Source organism: Entelurus aequoreus, linkage group LG01, assembly GCF_033978785.1.
Source record: "Entelurus aequoreus isolate RoL-2023_Sb linkage group LG01, RoL_Eaeq_v1.1, whole genome shotgun sequence".
Classification (NCBI taxonomy): Eukaryota; Metazoa; Chordata; class Actinopteri; order Syngnathiformes; family Syngnathidae; genus Entelurus; species Entelurus aequoreus.
The window spans coordinates 26,360,167-26,385,167 of NC_084731.1; the positions used below are offsets into that span (position 1 = coordinate 26,360,167).

The following is a 25,001-nucleotide window of genomic DNA, read 5'->3' on the forward strand; positions in this document are numbered from 1 at the left end:
TGTTTATATAACCTAATCATATTGTTTCTTCAATTTAAAAATAGCTGACTGTTTTTCCCCCCTTCTCTGGGATTATATTCCCAGTTTTGATCTCGGACGTCTGGTCACTTATAGCATATAAGAATATTTTATTACTGTTAAACTATTAATAATAAAACACGCCAAAACATGTGTCCTTTATCATAACTACACGTGTGACAAAAAAGCGCGTGAAAATCAGTGGTATTCAGTGAGGTAAAATGAATTAAATGCGCTGACAGTTCATTGCTCCTGCCAAATGAATTGCACTGAGTGGAGAGGATCACCACTCCAAGATGGCGGCCCCGCGTCTCGTCTGCGCCAGTAGGCAGTAGCGGTCGATGCTGCGTACCCTTATAAGATGTTTATGGTTATAACGTTAGCAGTGAGTTTACAGCCTCACTGATTTAAATACACAGCAAATAAAAGTCACGTTACTTAGCCAATAAACGTTAGCTTACATTCAAAACTTACCGTTCTGTTTGCAACTTCAAATGTCGAACGAAATTGGAAGTTGTTGCAATTTGTTTTTTGTTGACCAAGTCGTAGTTTTAATACCCGAACGGAACTATATTTGACGTAATTTTTCCTCACTGGCGCGTTGTTTGAGAGCTATTCTTCGTTGGTTGTTCTGCAATTTGATTGGATGAATGCAGCGGGATGAAAACAATGTGGATCTAATTTGATTGGCTGTTGTACTGACAGACACACACGCTGAGAGAGCGCACACTCCCTGACAGACACGCACACGTACACTTTGGAAGATACGGAGCGCTCCCGAATAACTTTTTAATCGTTGGGTTTTGGGGAAAGTAGCAAGTCTTGTCAAGTCAAAAGGCTCAAGTCCAAGTGAAGTCACAAGTCATTGATGTTCAAGTCCAAGTCGAGTTGCAAGTCTCTTTACATTTTGTCAAGTCGAGTCTAAAGTCATCAAATTCATGACTCGAGTCTGACTCGAGTCCAAGTCATGTGACTCGAGTCCACACCTCTGCCATTTACACAACGTGCCAACTTCACTGGTTTTGGGTTTTGTAATTGAATGGTATTTTTAAACAAATTACCATGTATTACCACATAAACACACAAAAAAGTACCAAAAACTGGTACTGTTGAGTAGCGGAATTGATTACAAGGTAGAGGGAATCGTTACCATATCAGTTTAAATGTGAAAAGGTACCCATCCCTAGTCTTGGATGATTTAGAAATGCCAACGGGGCACTTTTTGTATGTCCAAAAACTAACTACAAGGTTAGAATGCAGTGTAACTGTCGGTACAATAAGGTATAACTTTACCTAAGTTGTATTATTATCATTTTGCTACAGCAAATGAAAGCTTCAATTCAAAATTGTATGGGTTGAATAGTCAAAATCATGCAGCCAATTGCCAAAAGAAAATGCATTTTCTTAAAAGATTGCAATTTTTGAAAAGCCTAATAGTTCAAATACTCATTTTAAGCTGGAAATGTGTCCGGTTTGATGGTTCCCTTGTGGGGAAAAAAAGGTTTTCAGGTCAGAGCCTTGAGAAGTGAAGGCTATTTTTCTGATATTGGTTTATAATCCCGACCCTTTTTTGGTTGGCTCATTAATTTTTCAGCTTCTTTTTTTTTTTTTTTTCCACATGCAACCCTCCTCTAGAGATTTTTCTTTTCACTCTTCCTAATTAGCATACAGCCTTGACAGCCAGAGGACCACTGCACAGCTGTACCATTATAGATTCATCAAAAATAAACTGACAATCAGCACTCTCTCTCTTCTTTGTGCTAATCACTGTCAGCCAGATAATCTGAGGTGATGATTCAGAAGCTGCGTGATGCTTTGGTTGTCTCTGGATGTGATGAACTCATCATTCACAATGGAAAAAAATGTTTTGTTTAGGTTAACAAAAGAATGCTGTATAGTTTGCTTTGACTCATACATTACGAATCAACCATAACAGGAACAGGACGCTAAAATCTCCATAAAAAAGCACATTATTAGGCACACTTGCACAATTTAAAGACAACAAACACAAGAGTTCTTAAAAAAATCATCAATTTAAAGTTTTTACTGACATTAACTCAGAAAAGGCAGAATGTTTGGATCGCATTAGATGTGCATGATGCTGCGGAAGGAGAGTGTATCAAATTGTATCAGTGTATCAGATTGCTTATGGCTGATGAATAATAAACCACCAGCAGATTGGTGAACATCCCTTCAAAAGCGTCGGTATGATTACACTTCAGAGATCAAACATGCACAATGTCTTGTACGAACAAAGACATGCAAATTAACACAGTACAGAAAAAGGACAAAACAAAACAGATGCTGTGACGCCAAAGGAAATAATTATACACGCTGTATACAATATAGGATGTGTAGACACAACTAATCTGACTTGGGTGTCTTAATTGATTACATGTCTAAATAAGATTTTGTTTTCGGGCCTATTTCCGTCTTTAACAGTATTCGTATAAGCTGCGAGTGGCTAGGACTGACTGCAGCCTAGTGAGTATTGGAATACAGTCGTCCCTCGCCACATTGCACCTCCAAATTTGTGGCTTGTAAAGGTGACTATGTGGATGTTATTTCATGTCCAGGGGGCTTTTGTCGTGCTCAAAACCAAAAAAACCAAAAGCAAAACAAAACAAATTAACCGTATTTTTTAGAGATGTCCGATAATATATATTATCGGCCGATAAATGCTTTAAAATGTGATATCGGAAATTATATTTCTAAAATGCCGCTGTACGGAGTGGTACACGGACGTAGGGAGAAGTACAGAGCGCCAATAAACCTTAAAGGCACTGCCTTTGCGTGCCGGCCCAATCACATAATATCTACGGCTTTTCACACACACAAGTGAATGCAGGCATACTTGGTCAACAGCCATACAGGTCACACTGAGGGTGGCCGTATAAACAACTTTAACACTGTTACAAATATGCGCCACACTGTGAACCCACACCAAACAAGAATGACAAACACATTCCGGGAGAACATCCGCGCACCGTAACACAACATAAACACAACAGAACAAATACCCAGAAGCCCTTGCAGCACTAACTCTTCCGGGACGCTACAATATACACCCCCCACTATTTTGGAAAACCTTGTTACATTGTTTAATGCATCCAGCGGGGCATCACAACAAAATTAGGCATAATAATGTGTTAATTCCACGACTGTATATATCGGTATCGGTTGATATCGGAATCGGTAATTAAGAGTTGGACAATATCGGAATATCGGATATCGGCAAAAAAGCCATTATCGGACATCTCTAGTATTTTTCAGGCTATAAGGCGCACTTAAAATCCTTCCTTTTTCTCAAAAATCGACAGCGCGCCCTAATGTACGGAATAATTCTGGTTTTGCTTACCGACCTCGAAGCAATTTTATTTGGTACATAGTGTAATGATAAGTATGACCGGTAGATGGCAGTCACACATAAGAGATACGTGCAATATGACGCCAGTAAACAACACCAAAACTTTAAATGTTCCATTGAAAATAAAGAACATTACACACGGCACTCAAAAATCTGTCAAAATGTTTTATTATGACTTTGAAGCCGCAGTGCTTGATGGATTGTCGGCCCATTACGGCTACCGTAGTCAGAGATACAAGAGTTACTATGGTGTGTGTATAAGGACCGCAAAGTGGCACCCATTAGCAGAAATATTATCTGGCATTTTGTTTCACAATATTATGCAAAACCAACTTTTCTTACCTTCTTGTACCTGCTGATGTGTACTTGAGACCTGCATAAGTCCTGAAAATGTGCGCACTTCCGCCATTGTAGTCCGTGCCGATGTCGTAGTCGATAAGCTTCTTCTTTTTCACTATCTTCTTGTTATGGGGCATTCCCCCTCTATTGTTGCCATTTCAAGTAGCGTAAAGTTCTAACTTATATCTCGCTATGGAGGCGCTAAAAACTACCAGTGTAGTGAGTTTACATAATTCACCCACTGAACTTTAAGTATTAGAGAGTTCCCGTCGGACGGTTTTTCACGAGACCTATTTCCGGAGTTGTTGCACTAGTGAGCCACGGATGAGAAGATGCTGCTCCGTTGTTGATTTAAGTAAAGTCTGAATGTCATTTTTGCTGCTATTTTTGTGACTCGTTTCAAAATATTCCATGGAACATCCTCAAGGGTAACAAGTATAAATGTAAAAAAGACGTGAATAATAAACCATTTCACCTGGTAAACTCTTGTAATTTCCATTCTTTCCGAGCACATTCCCTGCCCTTCTCTTTTAATTAGAATATACATATATATATATATATATATATATATATATATATATATATATATATATATATATATATATATATATATATATATATATATATATATATATATATATATATATTTATTTTCAGTACAGCACAGCTGCCATGCACTAACCGTACACATAGGCTTTTGAAAAAAAAGCAAGGCAATAAAACAGGTCTGCGTCATTGTAGGTGACAGACAGTCAAGCAAGTCGTATGTCACCTGATTTAATGGAATAGACAGGGTGACAAAGATGGATGGCCATAAAGATGACAAAGAAGATTTTTGTACTTTGGGGTTTTGCTTATTTTCCAGGTAATTTCCCTTATATTCAAATGCAAATGTTGACAAATATGCTCCACTAATCTGCGTTTTGAGGTCATTTTATTTACAATAGTCCCTTGTCAAATCCCACTTCTAATATAGTGGGTTCATCACATGACGAATAGTTTTTGGAAAATGTAAACATTTTTCAAAATGTTGGTCCTAGAATAAGCATTTTCAAGCATAAACATCACTAAAGTAAAAATAGACAGTGTTACTATATTGGTTTAAAGCAAATCTAAAGGTGACTAAAGGGTGTTATTTCATGCCTATGGGCCTCTCATAATGTTGAAGGTTGTTAACAGTTTTTTAATGCTTGAGCTATAAAACTATTTGAATTATAATTATTGATTCCACCTCACGGACATTAATTTATAACAGCAATGTCCTTAACCAATTAACAATGATAAACAAGAGACAACAGGAGTGGAAAATTGTAGTGACAATTAAAACTTGAAACAAATGAGATGTTTGACAAACCAGCATTTCTTATTGTCCATACAAGACTGTAAAGAGTATTTTCCATCCATCCATCTATTTTCTACCACTTGTCCCTTTTGGGGTTGCGGGGGGTGCTGGAGCCTATCTCAGCTGCACTCGGGCGGAAGGCGGGGTACACCCTGGACAAGTCGCCACCTCATCCCATGGCCAACACAGATAGACAACATTCACACACTAGGGCCAATTTTAAGTGTTATTTTGTTGTTGTAATTTATCAATATCACATTAGATTACAATTGTTTACACTTGAATGACTACTATGTTGTGGTGTTGTGCCGGTGGAGTTAACATGTTTTATGACGATGATTATGATGTTGAATTGGATGCCAACCGGCGTCAGGTTCCACCTTAGAGTACTACTTTACAACCATGATAGCCAAATGTGAAACTATTACAAATAATAAAACTGCATACAGTATACTTATCATTAGTGTATAATAACAACCACTGCATACTTCTTGGTCTATCAGGTAAAGAAAGAACCTTACCTGACTTTCTACCAAAAGGAACCAGACGTCCTCTGCTTTGGAGTCCACCCTCTGTGAAGCAAATACAAAGTCCAGGATAAATAAATAAATACATACATATAATATACATACAGTATATATACATACAGTACATACACAAATATATATACACACACATGTACATACATATATAAACAAATATATATACAAACATCAGTGTTTCCCATAAACTGCCAAGATACCTGTGGCGGTGGGGGCGTGACTATGGGCGTGGCTATGGGCGTGGTCACGATTACATCATCGAGTAATTTGCATAATTTACTACAATTATATGATTTTCTCTAAAAGCTCAAAAAATGTATACTTACTAATTAATAATAACAGTTTTGTTTTAAACATCCATCCATCCATTTTACAATATAATTACAACACTTTATGTACATATTTATATACAGATTTGAACAATAAGTTATTCACTGAAATATATTTATTAATTGTGGTTCTTACAAAAAATATATCTTATAAAATATAAAAGCTAAAATGTCTCATAAAGCTCAGCCCCTTTAATTAGTGCATACTAAATAATTTAACTTTAGCCTACTACTACAACCATATTATTTACCAGCAACATAAAGTGAAACAGAGGCAGAGGTGTCCTGCCACAATCAGTAACAAATAAACAGAAAACAGTAGTGGTGGTAGATAGACACAGAGCTTCATCAAACATCTGATCCACTGAACAAAGAGCTCCAAAAATCTTGAACTTTAGACTGCCATCAGTTTTACTCCCTACACTTAACCATGTGTTTCCTACTGCCTGCAGACTTTGCACTCTTTGTTATATACACATGTTGTGTTTCTAATATAAATACATTTAATAAAGTCAAATACAAATAAGGCAACAAGAGAAGTATCCTACACTTCTCTTTTGTAAAGTAAATCTGAACAGCCGATATGGGCATCTACATCAACTATATGATTTGCCTGAGAAGCTGGAAAGGACAAAAAAAAAAAAATGTTTTTTTTTTTGGTTTTTTTAAAATGTTTTTTTTTTATTATTTTTTTTATTTGTGGAGGACGTAATTTTTTCGTGGCGGGCCGCCACAAATAAATGAATGTGCGGGAAACAGTGAACATACATACATACACAAATATACATACATTTATACACATATATACACACACATATATACATAATGCATATATATACACAAATATATACATGTATATATAAACACATCTACCTATGTAAACACATATATACATACATAAGAATATATACATACATACATACACATACATAGATGTACAGTATATACATACATACTAGGTACCAAAATGTATTTCGATATCTTTCGGTACTTTTTACCAAAATGTATTATGATACTTTTTGGTACTTTTTAGAGGCGGTATAGTACCGAATATGATTCATTAGTTTAATGGTACTATACTAATATCGGTATACCGTACAACCCTAATGCACACACATGATCACAGGATCACAGCTGACTCTTCTCACCTTGGTCACAAACTATTCTCCCCTCTCCCCTCAGGCAGGAGAAGACTACGGTCCATCCAGACCCCCACCTCCCACCACCTGAACAGTTTTTCACCTCGGCCATCAGGGACATGAACAATAACAAGATCTGATAGCTCAGGCACAGCTAATTTTATTACCTACTCTGTGTTATGTTTTATGTTGCACGATTGCAAAAATTCCTAGTTTGTGAACCCGTTCTCAAACAATGGCAATAAAAACTATTCTGATTCTGATTCTGATGATATATAAACCCCAAAACCAGTGAAGTTGGCACGCTGTATAAATTGTAAATCAAAAGAGAATACAATGATTTGCAAATCCTTTCCGACCTATATTCAATTGAATGGACTGCAAAGACAAGATACTTAAAGATCGAACGGGAAAACTTTGTTATTTTTTGCAAATATTAGCCCATTTGGAATTTGATGTAAGCAACATGTTTAAAAAATGCTGTCACAAGTGGCAAAAAAGACTGAGAAAGTTGAGGAATGCTCATCAAGCACTTATTTGGAACATCCCACAGGTGAACAGGCTAACTGGGAACAGGTGTGTGCCATGATTGGGTATAAAAGCAGCTTCCATGAAATGCTCAGTCATTCACAAACAAGGATGGGGCGAGGGTCCACAATTTGAGCACAAATGCGTGAGCAAATTGTCGAATAGTTTAAGAACAACATTTCTCAACGAGCTATTGCAAGGAATTTAGGGATTTCACCATCTACTGTCCGTAATATCATCAAAAGGTTCAGAGAATCTGGAGAAATCACTGCACGTAACATTGAATGCCAGTGACCTTCGATAGCTCAGGCGGTACTGCATCAAAAAGTGACCATGGAGTTAGCAGCTACACAGCAGCTCAGCACACAAGCTAGACATACATAATTAAATGGTAAATGGGTTATACTTTTACAGCGCTTTTCTACCTTCAAGGTAGCGCTTTGACACTATTTCCACATTCACACACAGATGGCGGGAGCTGCCATGCGAGGCCCTAACCACGACCCATCAGGAGCAAGGGTCTTGCTCAAGGACACAACGGACGTGACGAGGCTGGTAGAAGGTGGGGATCGAACCAGGAACCCTCAAGTCCATCCATCCATCTTCAACCGCTTATCCGCAATCGGGTCGCGGGGACAGCAGCTCCAGCAAAGACCCCCAGACTTCCCTCTCCAGAGCAACATTTGCGACTTCCTCCTGGGGAATCCCGAAGCGTTCCCAGGCCAGAGAGGAGATGTAATCCCCCCATCTGGTCCTTGGCCTTCCGCGGGGCCTCCTCCCAGTGGGACGTGCAACGAGGACCTCCCTAGGGAGACGCTCGTGAGGCATCCGCACGAGATGCCCGAACCACCTAAGCTGGCTCCTTTCCAAGCGAAGGAGCAGCGGCTCTACTCCGAGTCTCTCTCGGGTGACTGCACTTCTCACCCTATCTCTAAGGGAGATGCCAGCCACCCTTCTGATGAAACTCATTTTGGCCGCTTGTATCCGCGATCTTATTCTTTCGGTCATTACCCACACTTCATGACCATAGGTGAGAGTAGGAATGTAGATAGCTCGGTAGACCGAGAGCTTTGTCTTCTGGCTCAGCTCCCATTTCGTCACAACAGTGCGGCAGAGAGACTGCAATACTGCCCCAGCTGCTCCGATTCTCCGGCTGATTTCCTTCTCCATCTTTCCCTCACTCGTGAACAAGACCCCGAGATACTTAAACTCCTCCACCTGGGACAGAGTCCTGTCCCCTACCCGGACTGTACAAACCATCGGTTTCCTGCTGAGAACCATGGCCTCAGATTTGGAGATGCTGATCCTCATTCCAGCCGCTGAACACTCGGCTGCGAACCGATCCATTGAGAGCTGAAGGTCACGAACTGAAGGTGCCATCAGGACCACATCATCTGCAAACAGCAGTGACGCAACCTTTAGCCCCCCGAGACGTATACCCTCTCCGCCATGGCCACGACTCCGCCTAGAAATCCTGTCCATGAAAATCACAAACAGGATAGGTGACAGAGCGCAGCCCTGGCGGAGACCAACCCCCACTGGAAACGGATCCGACTTACATCCAAGCACCCGGACACAACTCTCGCTTTGGTTGTACAGAGATTGGATGGCCCTCAGCAGGGTTCCCCTCACTCCGTACTCCCTCAGCACCTCCCACAAGATCTCCCGAGGGACGCGGTCATACGCCTTCTCCAAATCCACAAAACACATGTAGACTGGATAGGCATACTCCCAGGCCCTCTCCAGGATTCCCGCAAGCGTAAAGAGTTGGTCAGTTATTCCACGACCAGGACGGAATCCACATTGCTCCTCTTGAATCTGAGGTTTGACTATCGGCCAGACCCTCCTTTCCAGTTCCTTGGCATAAACTTTCCCAGGGAAGCTGAGTAGTGTGATACCCCTGTAATTAGCACACACCCTCTGGTCCCCCTTTTTGAAAAGGGGAACCACCACCCCAGTCTGCCACTCCCTCGGCACTGTCCCAGACTTCCACGCAATGTTGAAAAGGCGTATCAACCAAGACAGCCCATCAACACCCATAGCCTTCAGCATTTCTGGACGGATCTCGTCAACCCCCGGAGCTTTGCCACTGTGGAGTTGTCTAACTACCTCAGTGACTTCACTCCGAGAGATCGACGTCGATCCCCCATCATCCTCAGGCCCTGCTCCTATCAGGGAGGGTGTGTCTGATGTATTTGGGTTCAGGAGTTCCTCAAAGTGCTCTTTCCAACGCCCTACGACTTCCTCACTTGAAGTCAGCAAAGTCCCATCCTTGCCGTACACAGCTTGGATGGTTCCCTGCTTCCCCCTCCTGAGGTGCCGTATGGTCTTCCAGAACAGCTTTGGTGCCGCCCGATAGTCCTTCTCCATGGATTCCCCGAACTGCTCCCACACCCTCTGCTTAGCCTCGTCCACAGCCACGGCCGCTGCCCTTTGGGCCCGTCGGTACCTTGCAACTGCCTCCGGAGTCCCCTGGGATAACATACCCCGGTAGGACTCCTTCTTCAGTCGGACGGCTTCCCTGACCACCACTGTCCACCAGGGTGTTCGAGGGTTACCGCCCCTTGAGGCACCTAAGACCTTCTGGCCACAGCTCGCAGCTGCAGCTTTAGCAATAGAGGCTTTGAACCCCAACCTCCACAGGGATGGCAGAGAAGTCCCGCCGGAGGTGGGAGTTGAAGTCCTTCCGGACAGAGGACTCCTCCAAACGTTCCCAGTTCACCCGCACTACACGCTTGGGTTTGCCAGGTCTCTCCAGAGGTTTCCCCCGCCATCTAACCCAACTCACCACCAGATGGTGATCAATTGACAGTTCAGCCCCTCTCTTCACCCGAGTGTCCAAAACATACGGCCTCAGATCAGCTGATACGATTACAAAATCGATCATTGATCCAGCAACCCTCAAGTTGCTGGCACAATATTGCAGTCAAAATATATACGTTTGTCAATATAAAATAACGATGGTCTTAAAGGCAGAAGCACTTAGAAAGTATCCAGTAACAAACGTGTGCATCATTCAACTTACTGCGTCAGGAGCTTAACTTAATTATTGTGTATATTGCAAAAAACATTTATATTACTCCACTTTAACTTAAAGACAGCAACAGTCCATTCCAGGTGGTTAATAAAAAATATATCATAGTTTTTCATACCTACCAAAGTTCTCTGTTTGACTAATTTCACTTGATCAAACATTCCAAACAACAAAATAATAAAAGTTTTTATGTATTTAAACATTGGTATCATATCAGAAGTTCTATCAGGACACCCCTAAACCCTAAACTAACACCCTCCCCGGATTGCTAATAATCAAATGTAAACAATCAAATGCAGATTCTTTTTCTTATGCCTTCTGATCTCTCTCTCTCTCTCTCTCTCTCTCTCTATGTCCACTACCCCCCCACCCCACCCCCCCTCCACACTCCTGATTGTAAATAATGTAAATAATTCAATGTGATTATCTTGTGTGATGACTGTATTATGATGATAGTATATATGATAGTATATATCTGTATCATGAATCAATTTAAGTGGACCCCGACTTAAACAAGTTGAAAAACTTATTCGGGTGTTACCATTTAGTGGTCAATTGTACGGAATATGTACTTCACTGTGCAACCTACTAATAAAAGTCTCAATCAATCAATCAAAACCCCTAGTGCTGGATATAACAAAGTAACTTTCTACTAATCGCCATCAGTGTTGGGACTAACGCGTTACAAAGTTATTTTCGGCGGTAACGAGTAGTCTAACGCATTATTTTTTATATTCAGTAACTCAGTTACCGATACTACATGATGCGTCACTGCGTTATTTTACGTTATTTTTTATATAGTATCAGCTAGAAACTGAGAAGATCTGAGTGTGTTTTATTGGAGAGTTGCAGTGTCGTCCTTCTGATTCTTCCTGTCACAAGCCGGAGAAGAGAGAGGCGCGCTGCGCACTGTGTGTGTGTGTGTGTGTGTCTGGTGTGTGTGGGGTGGGGGTGGGGGGGGCGTGTCTGTGTTTACTAGCAAGACATCATGGCGGAGCCGAAGCCGAGTTTCTTAACATGGAGATATTCTCACTACTTTTCTTTTGTCAAGCACAAAGAAAATAACATTTTAGTTAAATGTAAGTTGTGTCTTGGATCAAAGATCCTATCTACAGCCCAAAACAGCAATTCAGTGTTCTGGGGTTTACTGAAGACATGATTTTATTTCACAATTCCTTGAGAGAAAAAAACGCCTGGTTAGGCGTGTGTATAGCAGTATGTGTGCTGTATATAGAGACATGACATATAATAAATAAATAAATAAATATAATCATGTCATGTGTGCCTTCCTTGGGTGAAGCCAGGTTTACACCTATGTTGTGACATGTTATTATGTGGTTTGTTACTTATGTATATTATGTTGCAGCTATTTAAAATAGTTTTGTCAATTTGTTCTGGAACAAAATAAATTTGCCCTTTGAAACATATCTTTGTCTTTGTGTATTGTATGTAGACCACGTTGCTTATCAGAGTTCAGTGATGCAATTGCATGTCAAGTTGATCAACAGATTGTATTATTCTTCAGTGCAATAACAGTACTGAATTGAAGGCTAAAAGGGCATTAATGGGAGCCATAAAAAAAAAGAGTAACTAAATAGTTACTTTTCACAGTAACACATTACTTTTTGGTTTAAGTAACTGAGTTAATAACTGAGTTACTTTTGAAATAAAGTAACTAGTAACTGTACCTAGTTACTGGTTTTCAGTAACTAACCCAACACTGATCGCCATACATTTGAGTTAAAAGCATTGCACTGCGAGTTCATGCTATCATTTGAATGTGCTTTCCGTGTTCATGGGGACATAGTCTTATACTACCTTCGGAGTCGGGAAATTTGTTGTCACAAAATTCCCAGCAATAGGCAGTATAAAAGAGTCTACAACACAAATATCTGAACGTTTTGTTTTATGCTAAGTGGGTGTGCGCCATTGCTATCAGGCATTCACATTTATTGTTTTGGACTAGGTGTCAAAGGAAGCAATAAAAACAAATAAAAAAAACTTTGTTTTCATCCAGCTCTTTCTATCTTCCTCTTGTCTTCACATCTCCAGTTGCCTGGGGTGGTGAACGTGTGAGCTCCAATTGAAACTATGTTGACAGTGGGGAGGCTGTCTGATCCATGTTCTGACCGGACAGGTGTCAGCGTGTAACATGCACACTGAGCAGACTCCTACAGTACTTTGATAGCTGCAAAAAAACCCTCTCTTTGAGTGCTATTCTGCTGCAAGGTTTGGCACAATGTACACACACACACAGCTAAAAATATGCCTGAGAATCAAGTAAATTCACATATATGTTGCTGCCAAGGCACGCCTCTGATCCCAGCTGCTCTTTGTCCTTGTTTCCCGTCAGTCTGGCAACCTGGAACTATGACTAAGGTTGGGCATCAGGCATCGATGATACATTCTGATTCTCACAGGATTGTCCAAATTTTTAAGAGTTGATTCCTATTTTTGATGCTCAGTCTGCCAACTGGAAGAATTAGCTACCACAGCTAACTGTGTACCTCCATTCACCGCGTGGATCCACTCCTCTATGTCAATAATCCTCCATTTCGGCAAATAAACTGCATTTCTTAAGAAGTATTATCACTGGAAGACAGGAGGATGAGGCTGAACATGTCAAACACAGAGGAAGAACAAGCAAGAGCAGGCAAGCTAATAGCTAAGCTAGCCGCTAAACTAGCTTAAAAACGACAGGAGAAAAAAGGGCTGAGTAAAGTTTAAAAAGTCTGTATGGAAGCTTGTTACAGCAGAAAGTAAGCATTATTAGCAGGAAATAAACAAGTAAACAAATAGGAGTTGTAGAGAGGATAATAGAATAACTGTGGGTCACTGTATGTTTTGGTCAATGGATTTTTCTTTTAATCAAGGGAAATTGAAAAACAACAATTGGTTTATTTTAAATTAATTTTAAAATGGAAAAAAAACAAACTCAAAAAACAAAGTGTTTTTTATAATTTTGAAGACCAATAGATGGATTTTTTGATTTTCATCAAATAATTCATACAGCAAAAATTTAAATCCCTAGTTAACAGAAACGGAAAAACAGACAAAAGTCTATGAGTGATACTAGAATAATTAGATCGATATAATAAATCCCTGGACACCAAAATGGCAACCAAATTATTTCAATGTATAGTAGTTTTTGTTTTTTGTGTACTTTTGACTTTGTTTTGATCAAATAATTGTATGTAACAAAAGACAATAAGGAAGTAGTCTAAATATGTTGATTTTATTACACTGTCAATAGCACCAACTTAAACAAAATTACAGTTAATCGGTATCGGACAATTTTACTAATGGATGTTAAAATTCACTGCATAATACCCTGATCGGAAAATATTTATATCTAACACAAACAACATAATTTGTGTAAATGTTTTTTATGAGGTTTTCAAAATAAAGTGAAAGTTTTTGTGAAAGTGTACTCCGGAAAGAAACTTCATAAAGTGCATATTCAAGTTCACAAGCTTGATATTTGTATACTGGTTGAAAATAACCCTGTGACAATAGTACATTTGCCTTTTTAAAAGAATTATCGGTAACCAGAATCAAAACTAGGAACCGCAATCGTCCATATTCCAACGATGCCCAATCCCAACCTTTACATCCAATTTTTTTTTTTCTGCAGGTCTTAATTCTGGATTACACGACTAAGCCAAGGACACAAGAACCAGGAAATATAATTGTGCAACACTGCAGACATCATTTATTTTGACAGGATTATGTGGCGTCTGCATTAGCTTGTGACGCCCAGCTAATGCAGAGGTCTGCAGAAGAGATATACGTTCCGTTTGCCTCGTGAAAATAAAAGGAGTGACAGATTCAATATAAATAGGAAGAAGAGAGGGGGCGGAAGAGAGAAGCGGATTGGAACAGGCTGTGGGCGACGTCGTCATGTGACAAGCATGACAACTGAGAGAAAATGCGACACCTGGCCTTGTCCTTGATGTGAATAAGAGCATGATACATCAAAAAGTCAGAGACGTAGAGAGGTGCAGGCTATTACACCCGAGAAGAAAATGAATAGAACGTGACTATTTTTAGTAAGAGAGCATTTCATGTAATATTTCTGCTGATGCGTATGCCCCCGCGTATTAATCAATCACCGTTTTATGGGAGACAATTTTGTACCGTACAGGGTTACACTATTACCGCAAAATGAGAAAGTTTATTCATTAACAGAGACAAGCTACTGACTTGATTCCCCCGGGACTACTTCCTGTCTGTCCAGGCTGATACAGATGAAATTGGGGGGGATAAAAGGTGCAGGAACCCGAGATTGTCTTTTCTTTGATTGTCTGCCTTCTCATCTGGTGGGAGGCAGATTGATTTCAGTGAGCTGGAACCCCTGGACTGCTCTTATTGATCCCTCATCCCTAGTCCTGTCTCTTCTCCAATTAAGAGTTCACTAAGCTGCCACTATAGAATACTCCTAATGAATACCAAGTCCCTGCCAGCACCTTAATGTTGTTCTTGCAAGGCCGCCTGTTTCACCTTCTTCCCCCCATTTTCTGCATCACTTCCCTGCTACACTTCCAGGCTACTTAATCAATACTTTTTGATCTATGCTGGTGGTATTTGTGGGGATGTAGTTGATAGAACCTGCGAATAGCGAATAAATCTCACTGTTCATTAAATTTAATCATGAAGTATTTCCTACACAACACTGAGAACAAGTCTCTTCACCGGCAGCCAAATGTGAGGGATAAAAGCGATTTGAACTACTTCGGTATGAGAGTCAGGCAAAGTTCGGCACAAAAACCACACGGTCGGAATTAGATCAAATGGAGTCAAAGCTGTAAGGGTGGAGACGAAGCGTTTTTGTTTTTGTTAATGAGACAGGTTGACTTGAAATATAAGATGATCTGTCTGGCTGTAATTTGATTTAATTGACAGATACTGTGGAGATATATTGTACTCTCGCCTATCTTCAGCATGCAGTCGCATTGAAAAAAACAGTTCAGTTGCAGGTCACTTGTACCCCTGCTGCATAGGGTGTTAAACCTGTAGTCACACCGCTTTGGTGGAGTGAGAAAATCCAATTTCAGAGATCTGTAATTCCATAAACCTTATTATGGCAACACAATGGCTTCTGCACCCTGAGGCATGAAGGAGGCATGCGGGCGGAGAGGGAGCGCGTGAGCTAAAGCTGTGACCAGGCTCAACAAGGGGTGCGGGCACAGGGTGATGGACACAGAAATGGAAATCAAGGTAGTGGAAAATCTGAGAAATGCGGAAGAGGACAGTTGTGTTTTGGCACAACGAGTGATGGGAATTGATATGCTTTTCCTAGATCCGATTTTGCTTTTAACTCTGCTTAGAGGGGGAATTGCACTTTTTTCAGGAATTTTGCCTATCGTTCACAAACATTATGAAAGACATGACGACCGATGGATTTTTGTAATGCATTCTAAATATTAAATCAATTCGATCAAAAGTCTGCTTACAGTGGAGCCTACGGGAGCTGTTCAATTCTGCCTATAGCACCCCTAAAAACATCCTAACCCCTCCATTATGGTTTTATACACATGATGTAAGTAGCATGTAATGTAGTAACAGGCACATTTGACACAATTAATCATAGCATCGTAATAAACAAATTAGAATGGTATGGAATCAGAGGGTTTGGTCTTGAACTGGGTAGGAAGCTACTTAACCATCAGGACGCAATACGTGAAGATAAGCGAACACACTTCCAAAGAGCTGAACATATTTTGTGGCATACCTCAGGGATCAATACTTGGACCAAAATTGTTCAATCTCTATATAAACGACATTTGTAAAGTTACAAAGGACTTAAAGTTAGTTTTATTTGCAGATGATACAACAGCATTTTGTTCAGGAGATAACACACAAAAGCTAATACAAATAATAACAGAAGAAATGAACAAATTAAAAAGATGGTTTGACAAAAACAGACTATCTTTGAATCTCAGCAAAACTAAAATAATGCTATTTGGTAACAGTAGAAGTCAATCACAATTACAAATAGAGTAGATATTGAAAGGGTAAAAGAAAACACATTTTTGGGTGTAATAATAAATGATAAAATGAATTGGAAATCTCATGTAACATCTTGAACCCTTTAATTTTTTTTGTTTTGAGAAAAATATTATTTATGTGTTTAATATTTGTTTACTTACTACTTATTATTCATGTATTATTTATTTATTCACTGTTCTGTTACAGAGAACAATGAAATGGTATAAAATTGCTATGGAATGAAAAGGGGTAGGATTAAATAAGCTCTGCTTCTTCCTACTCCTTTTCGGACGTGCTGTAATGAAACAATTGGATGTTCAAAATAAACTGAAAAAGAACTGAACTGAAAATCTATAATAATATTTAACATTTTCGTATTTTGATCATTTTAAGCATACACGGCGCATTAATTTAAAAAACGCATCACAACTTTTGCCTTTTTTTTCTTCATCACTGATTTCACTGATCATTGATTTCTGCTCACTGCAGACTTCATGAGAACCAACAAACATCATGTTTTTCATGATTGTGAACAATAGGCAGCATTACCAAAAAAAAGTGGAGCTCCCCTTTAACGATTCAGTTCTTTAATCGATTAAAAATAGAGGCACATACATAACAGAAAAAAAAAACTTTAGAAAAAAAAAAAAGAGAAATTACGGAGCCCCTAAAGGGACATAGGGGAATTTTTTATTTTTTCTAATTTTTTTTTTTAGAAAAGTATCTCGTGCGCGCGAGAAACTATCTCGTGCGCACAAGAAACTATCTCGTGCGCGCGAGAAACTATCTCGTGCGCACGAGATACAAATCTAAAAAAAAATAAAAAAAAAATATTGTACAAAAAATATATTCCCCCATGTCCATTTAGGGGCTCTGTAACAAATAAATATTTTTCTGTAGAATTCAACAAAATAAACCATATGTGAGAGTTACACAAGAATATAACATTTAGTAATTTAGTAGCATGTGATATTAAATGATTATGGCTTACAGTTGATGAAAACCTTCAATAGAAAATCTCAAAAAATGTGGGGTTTCAAAAACTGTAAGCCATGATCATCAAAATTATAATAAAGGCTTGACATATCTCACTTTGAGTTAAAATCACATATTAGTTTCGCTTTTGAAATTTAATTGCTGACATGAATGGAATTTTACACAATATTCTATTTTTTTGGTTTCACCTGTATAATATAATGTGGTTGGAAGAAGACATGCACTTTTTCTCTGACTTTAATTTAACATTCACCTACCGAAAAAAGGAGTGTCTGCTGTGACAAATGGGTGCAAGCTTTTGACCACAAACTTAGTCGCTGCTCGGTGACATTCGTTTCGTGGCAGACAAGAACTGGAGCGAGTACTGCCCGCCTGGGAGCCAGTCAGAATCTTTCTCTCGTCATTCTCATCTAAATGTGAAGGCATTCCTTTAAATTTACCAAATAATAACGCTAAAATTATAGATGCTGTTTGTTACTACCTGTTGTACTTAGGCCAGCTAGGTGACTGCTGCTGGAATGACATCGGAGTGGCTAAAAACATGACATTCATTTACAGATATTGCATGCTGTGTGTTCAAATGTTTCAGCATATTGCTCGTAAGTCCTCCTCTTGATGAAATAGAAGCCTTGCAATTATTACAAGTAGCGCTGTTGCAATCTCTTTGGAGCGTTTCTGTCGCAGTGGGCGCCATGTTGTTGTCTGACGTCACTACGCATGCTGGGTAATGACTCCATTCCCACCCGCCGGACACATTAAGAGAATCGTTTAAAAAAATGGCAAGCGATTACGAGGAATTGATACACTGGGAACTAGTTCTGAGTAAAGACAAGAAAGACTAAAATGAGTGCGGGTAAGATTCCGATTAGTCTAATCTATATGGTAGAACCTCTAAAGTTGGACTCCCCTGAGGTTGTACAGTCTGGAATTCGAGCAGCATAGAGGATGTCATGGGAATAGGGTTGGTCATCGTTTCAATGTGAATGATTCCAGTTCCGTTTTGGATTCCTCGTTATGATTTCAGTCCTGGACGATTCTCGATTTCGATTCTTAAACAGGCAGGGTCATCATAAAAGTTTGCATGGGTCAAAGGAAGACGCTAACCAGAGTTATTTTTGGATAACATGCCCCCCTTATTAACTAAACAAAGAAAGTCCTGTTTAAAAAAAGTGGTGGGAGCTATTTCTCCTTCGTTGTTTGGTGCATATTCGGTGGATATTTCTTCGGGTCGGGCATCGAAACTAGGATTAAAGATTAAGAAATTTGAATGTTCGTACCAGTTCCCATCAATGCCCAACTCTGCTTGCGATAATGCCACACCCGTTATTGTATGTGTAGCGTTAAGTGTACCCATTTAGGTTTCTTGTTAAAATTACATGGAATCACAAAATTGGCCAATAAAAACGGAAACTACTGTTTAATGCGGAAAATTACAGAAATGGACATACATTTGACTGAAATGCGGTCATCGTGAGGAGAAGCATAATTTGTCTAGTTATTCATACCTAAAACACTTAACTGACCCCTACTGAACATAATATCGAAAAGGCCACTTCAAACACTTGCTAAGTCAGTGAACAATCTACGAAGCTAATGATAGCCAGGACAACCTATACACCCGCAACACATTTCATATGTGTGTGTTGTTCTGGACGATTAATAAAAGTATTTCTGATTCTGATACCACCGATGCAAGCTCAATTTACAGACAGGACGACAGCCATAACTTGAGAGACACTCTTTTTTTATTTTAAAACAGCTTTGAATCGTTTCCACTCAGAAACTTACCACCGTCTAGCACCCTGAAGAACAACAGCATACCTCCAGCCTAAGCAATAAGCAATCCTCTTAACACTGCTAGCGAGTAGCCACAACAACAACAAAGCACTTCCTCACGATGCACCAATGACTGTTACAGCGAGCAAGGTTGCGTTAACAAACCCCCGGAATTACTGTATGAGCATCAATATTACTTGACAAGTTTTTTGCATGTTTTGTATGTTCTGTGTTGCTGCAATAATTATGACAATTTGTTGTGAATTTTTTTCGTATTTTTAAATGTTTTGGTTATTATTCAATTTAGTATTAGTATTAAAGTATTTAAATTATTAGTCTGTTCAACTTGAATGTTATCACATTCCATAAGTATAAAAAGGTATTTTTTTGTTACAAAAAATGTGCATGTATTCAATTTTTCATGTACCGGTTTCAGCATTGTTTAAGCTCCGGTACTGATTTGGTACTAGTATCTGTTGAAATGTAAACAATACCCATCCCTACACCTGACCATACCATCTATCATCTGAAAATGGAACAGACACTGTATAAGTAGTAAATCCCTCCTTATAACAGCTTCCATTATTCAGGGTGGACCTTTTGAATGTGTGGTCACAGGTCACTGATGTGAGACGACAGCGGCAGCCTTCCAATCTCTATTTCCGATTGATCTAAACTTGTCAAACCATGCCTTTTGGACCTTGTGCCACAGTCATACTGAAACAAGATAAAAGCCATTCCTTATATTCAAATAGCTGGAAACATAGAATGATCCAAAATGTTAAAAAAAAAGTGGTAGCTCAATTTATGAGCGTTTTAAAGTATGAGCTGTCAGTCAACTAATTGCTATGCTTTAAATTGCGAGCAAAAATTTTAATTATGATCCTCCTCGGGTGGCTGTCGTACTTGTATGAGGGTGAAGAGTGATCAGCTGCTCCTCGGTGGCGATTGTTTATATATGTATGTATGTAATTATTATGGTTATATATATATATATATATATATATATATATATATATATATATATATATATATATATATATATATATAAATATATATACATATATATATATATATATATAAATATATATACGTATATATATATGTATATATAAATATATATACGTATATATATATGTATATATATATATATATACGTATACATACAGTATATATATATATACGTATATATATATATATATACGTATATATATATATACATATATATATATATATATACGTATATATATATACGTATATATATATACATATATACGTATATATATATATATATACATATATATATATACGTATATATATATACATATATACGTATATATATATATATATATACGTATATATATATATATATATACGTATATATATATACGTATATATATATATATATATATATATATATATATATATATACGTATATATATATATATATATATATATATATATATATATATATATATATATACATATATATATATATATACATATATATACATATATATATATATATACATATATATATATATATATATATATATATATATATATATATATATATATATATATATATATATATACACACACATACATGTGTGTGTGTACGTACAGTACAGGTCAAAAGTTTGGACAAACCTCATTCAATGCATTTTCTTTATTTTTATGACTATTTACACTGTAGATTGTCACTGAAGGCATCACAACTCTGAATGAACACATGTGGAGTTATGTACTTAAGAAAAAAAGATAAAATAACTGAAATCATGTTTTATATATTCTAGTTTCTTCAAAATAGCCACCCTTTGCTCTGATTACTGTTTTGCACACTCTTGGCATTCTCTCGATGAGCTTCAAGAGGTAGTCACCTGAAATGGTTTTCACTTCACAGGTGTGCTTGAAGCTCATCGAGAGAATGCCAAGAGTGTGCAAAGCAGTAATCAGAGCAAAGGGGGGCTATTTTGAAAAAACTAGAATATAAAACATGTTTTTAGTTATTTCACCTTTTTTTGTTAAGTACATAACTCCACATGTGTTCATTCATAGTTCAGTGACAATCTACAATGTAAATAGTCATGAAAATAAAGAAAACACATTGAATGAGGAGAAGGTGTGTCCAAACTTTTGGCCTTTACTGTGTGTGTATATATATGTATATTTATTTAATTTTTTCGGGACGCTCTTGGGGCCTGCTTGTCTGGCGGGTGTCGGCGTCTCAGGGTCTCCGAGTCCGGCCGTCCACCCCTTCCTGATGCCCGTCTTGGTTGGGGCCTGCTGGGTCTCGTCCCCGCGTCTATCGTGGCAGATCGGTGCGTTGCAGGGTATTCTGCAGTGTTGCAGGCGGCCAGCTGCAGAAGTCCCTAGATGGGTGCTACACCAGAATGCTACGAGCGGCTCTGAATGTGGACCAGAATATCCATATCACCAACGAGAACCTATACCAGAATATCCACATTGCCAACAAGGACCTATATGGGCAACTGCCGAGGCTCAGCAACGCTAACGTACGTGGACATCCTGAGGAAAGATGTGGGGGCTGAAAGCTCTTCAGAGCTGGCCAAGTGTATGGAGAACCGGAAGGATTGCAGACTCCGATGGAAGCTCGCCTGAGGACAACTGACAGGAACAGCTGCCCTCGTTAAACAAGCATGATGCGCGGACAGTAAGATGATTTCAAACTCCTGCTGGAATATCTGACTTTGAAGTTAAGGCCATTTTATCTGCCCAGAGAACTGCAATGGATTATTGTGAGTGTCGTGTACATCCCCCCACCGTCCCCCTCCGCTAAGGAGGCTGCCTCTGAAGGAAATTCATGACATGATCAATGGGCATGAAAAAACATACTGCTGTAATTAGCTTGGTTGATTTTAACCACTGAAAGCTACGGTAATTCACTTCCAAGAAATAACAGGAATTTAGGAAACTTAGGAAACAATCGCATGAGCACTTAATTATTATTGTTTTAACATACAAAATGATGGATAACTTGCTTTGAAATCATAAGTCAGGGTTACAAGCAGATATTTGAATATTTATTTTTTATTTTAACAAATATTTTTGGAATATATGTGAATATGTTTGTTGCATTATCGGATTAAAGTTTAAACTATGTACTACCGTATTTTCCGGACCATAGGGCGCACCGGATTATAAGGCGCACTGCCGATGAGCGGGTCTAGTCAGGTCTATTTTCATACAAAAGGAGCACCTGATTTTATTTCTTTCCTAAATTGAAAACACTTCCTTGTGGTCCACATAACATGTAATGGTAGTTCTTTGGTCAAAATGTTGCATAGATTATGTTTTACAGATCATCTTCAAGCCGCTTTCTGACAATTGCTTCAGGATGCGCCGTTTTGTGGGCGGTCTTATTTACGTGGTTCACCTTCGACAGCGTTTTCTCTCCGTCATCTTTGTTGTAGCAGTGTAGCGCGCAAGAAGTGTCAAAAGATGGAGCTAACTGTTTTAATGACATTCAGACTTTACTTCAATCAATAACGGAGCAGCATCTCCTCATCCGTGTCTCACTAGTGCAACAACAACGCCGGAAATGTGTCCCGTGAAAAAACATTCGACCGGAACTCTCTAGTAACTAAAGTTCCTTGCGTGAATAATGTAAACTCACTACACCGGTATGTTTTAGCGCTTTCATGGCGAGTTTACGGACAAATATAAGTAAGAACTTTACATTACTTTATATTAGAAATGGCAACAGCGGAGGATGAATGTCCCATAACAAGAAGATAGAGAAAAAGAAGAATCTTATCGACTACGGTGTCGGCACGGACTACAAAGGCGGATGCGTGCAATTTTTCAGTTCTTATGCAGATCCCAAAAACAGATCAGCAGGTACCAGAAGGTAAGAAAAGTTGCTTTTGCCTAACATTGCGAAACAAAACGCCAGATAATATGTCTTACTTTATACACACACCATAGTTATACTCGTAGTTTGAAGCACATTACAATCCATCAATAGCTTACCAAAGCCGTACTACAACATTTTGATAGATTTTTGAGCGCTGCGTGTAATGTCTATATTTTCAATGGAACATATAAAATGTTGGTGTTGTTTACTTGAGTCATATTGCAGTCTACATGTATCTCTTATGTATGACTGCAGTCTACTGGCCACACTTATCATTTCACCATGTACCAAATAAAATAGCTTTGAGGTCGGTAAGCACAACCAAAATTATTCCGTACATTAGGTTATATGGCGCATTGTCGAGTTTTGAGAAATTGAAAGGATTTTAAGTGCACCTTAGAGTCCGAAAAATACGGTACATGCAATTTTTCTGTCAAAACTGAAATAATTTAGTAAGATGACGCTTTATTGACACATCACTTCCAAGCATTCATGTGCCACATAAAACGATGTAATGGGTCAGATCTGGCCCCTGGGCCTTGCGTTTGACACCTGTGCTCTACCGCAAATGTGAGAAAGTTGTAAGCATCTCAATGTTCTAACACAATCCAGCACATTTTATTGTGACATGAAACGGTCTTTTAGGCTGTCATCATCCGAGTGCACTCAAATATTGTTTCACTAAGCCCAGGCGAGTGGAGTGTGAGTGCATGTGTGCCATATTAATGGCACCTCAGGAGCCAATTGCAGGCAATGGAGGAGACACATTCATTAGATGTTAGATGGGAAAATAAGATTAAAAAGGTTGTTAAAACACATCAAATCCATATACGACACTCAAACTGTGGATAATGCAGATAAAAATAATGACGGTAATAATGATGATGATACGATATGGCTAATTTGAAAAGATACTTGCGGAAGGATGCTCCCAGGATGTCTCCTGATCATGTTAATACTACCATAAGTTATTCAGTGAAATGACAAAACGGCACCAAAAGGCTACAAGCAATATAAATGTGGTGATATTACAGGGTTTTAGTGTGGGTTTTGCTATCTAATGATGGCGTGTCTTCTGAGACAGAAAGAGCCATGAAACTCTTCTCTGTGGCTACAGCAGGGTCTCATTGCAGCAGCCCGTGAGGCACCTGCACCACAACAGCTCAGCCACATACAAAGAGATGATTGGAATCTGATTGTTCTCACCCGTCGCCCAAGCACACTGCAAATAAAGCACCACACTATGACACACAGAGTACATTCACAGCAGTGCTTTGTGCTTGCTGCTCCTTTCCTTCCTCCACACTGCTAGGACAGGACTGAGTGTGTGTGTGTGTGTGTGTGTGTGTGTGTGTAAGGCATATTCAGAGAGCCCCTTTGCTACGTTATCATTAAAGCAGAAAGGAGTTGCAGAACTGAGATTTACACAGTGATTTCCTGATGCTGCTTCATTGCACGTCCAGTTGACTGCAGGGTCCACTCACACTAGGGCAGTGTTTTTCAATCACCAGTGTGCCGTGAGATACAGTCTGGTGTGCTATGGGAGATGATCTAATTTCACCTATTTGGGTAAAAAAATATTTTTTGCAAACCAGTAATTATAGTCTGCAAATGATGTGTTGTTGTTGAGTGTCGGTGCTGTCTAGAGCTTGGCAGAGTAACCGTGTAATACTCTTCCATATCAGTAGGTGGCAGCAGGTAGCTAATTGCTTAGCAAATGTCGGAT

General features: G+C 38.9%; 1 protein-coding gene across 3 annotated transcripts in view; it reads right to left on the minus strand.

Annotated features, from left to right (window-relative positions):
* sulf2a (sulfatase 2a) overlaps positions 1-25,001 on the minus strand; it is a 191,723-nt gene that overhangs the window by 125,638 nt on the left and 41,084 nt on the right. For all 3 annotated transcript variants that reach the window (XM_062046591.1, XM_062046599.1, XM_062046583.1), the window contains exon 2: positions 5,588-5,638. The gene's annotated coding sequence lies outside the window, so the exon portion shown is untranslated. The remainder of the gene's footprint in view (positions 1-5,587; positions 5,639-25,001) is intronic.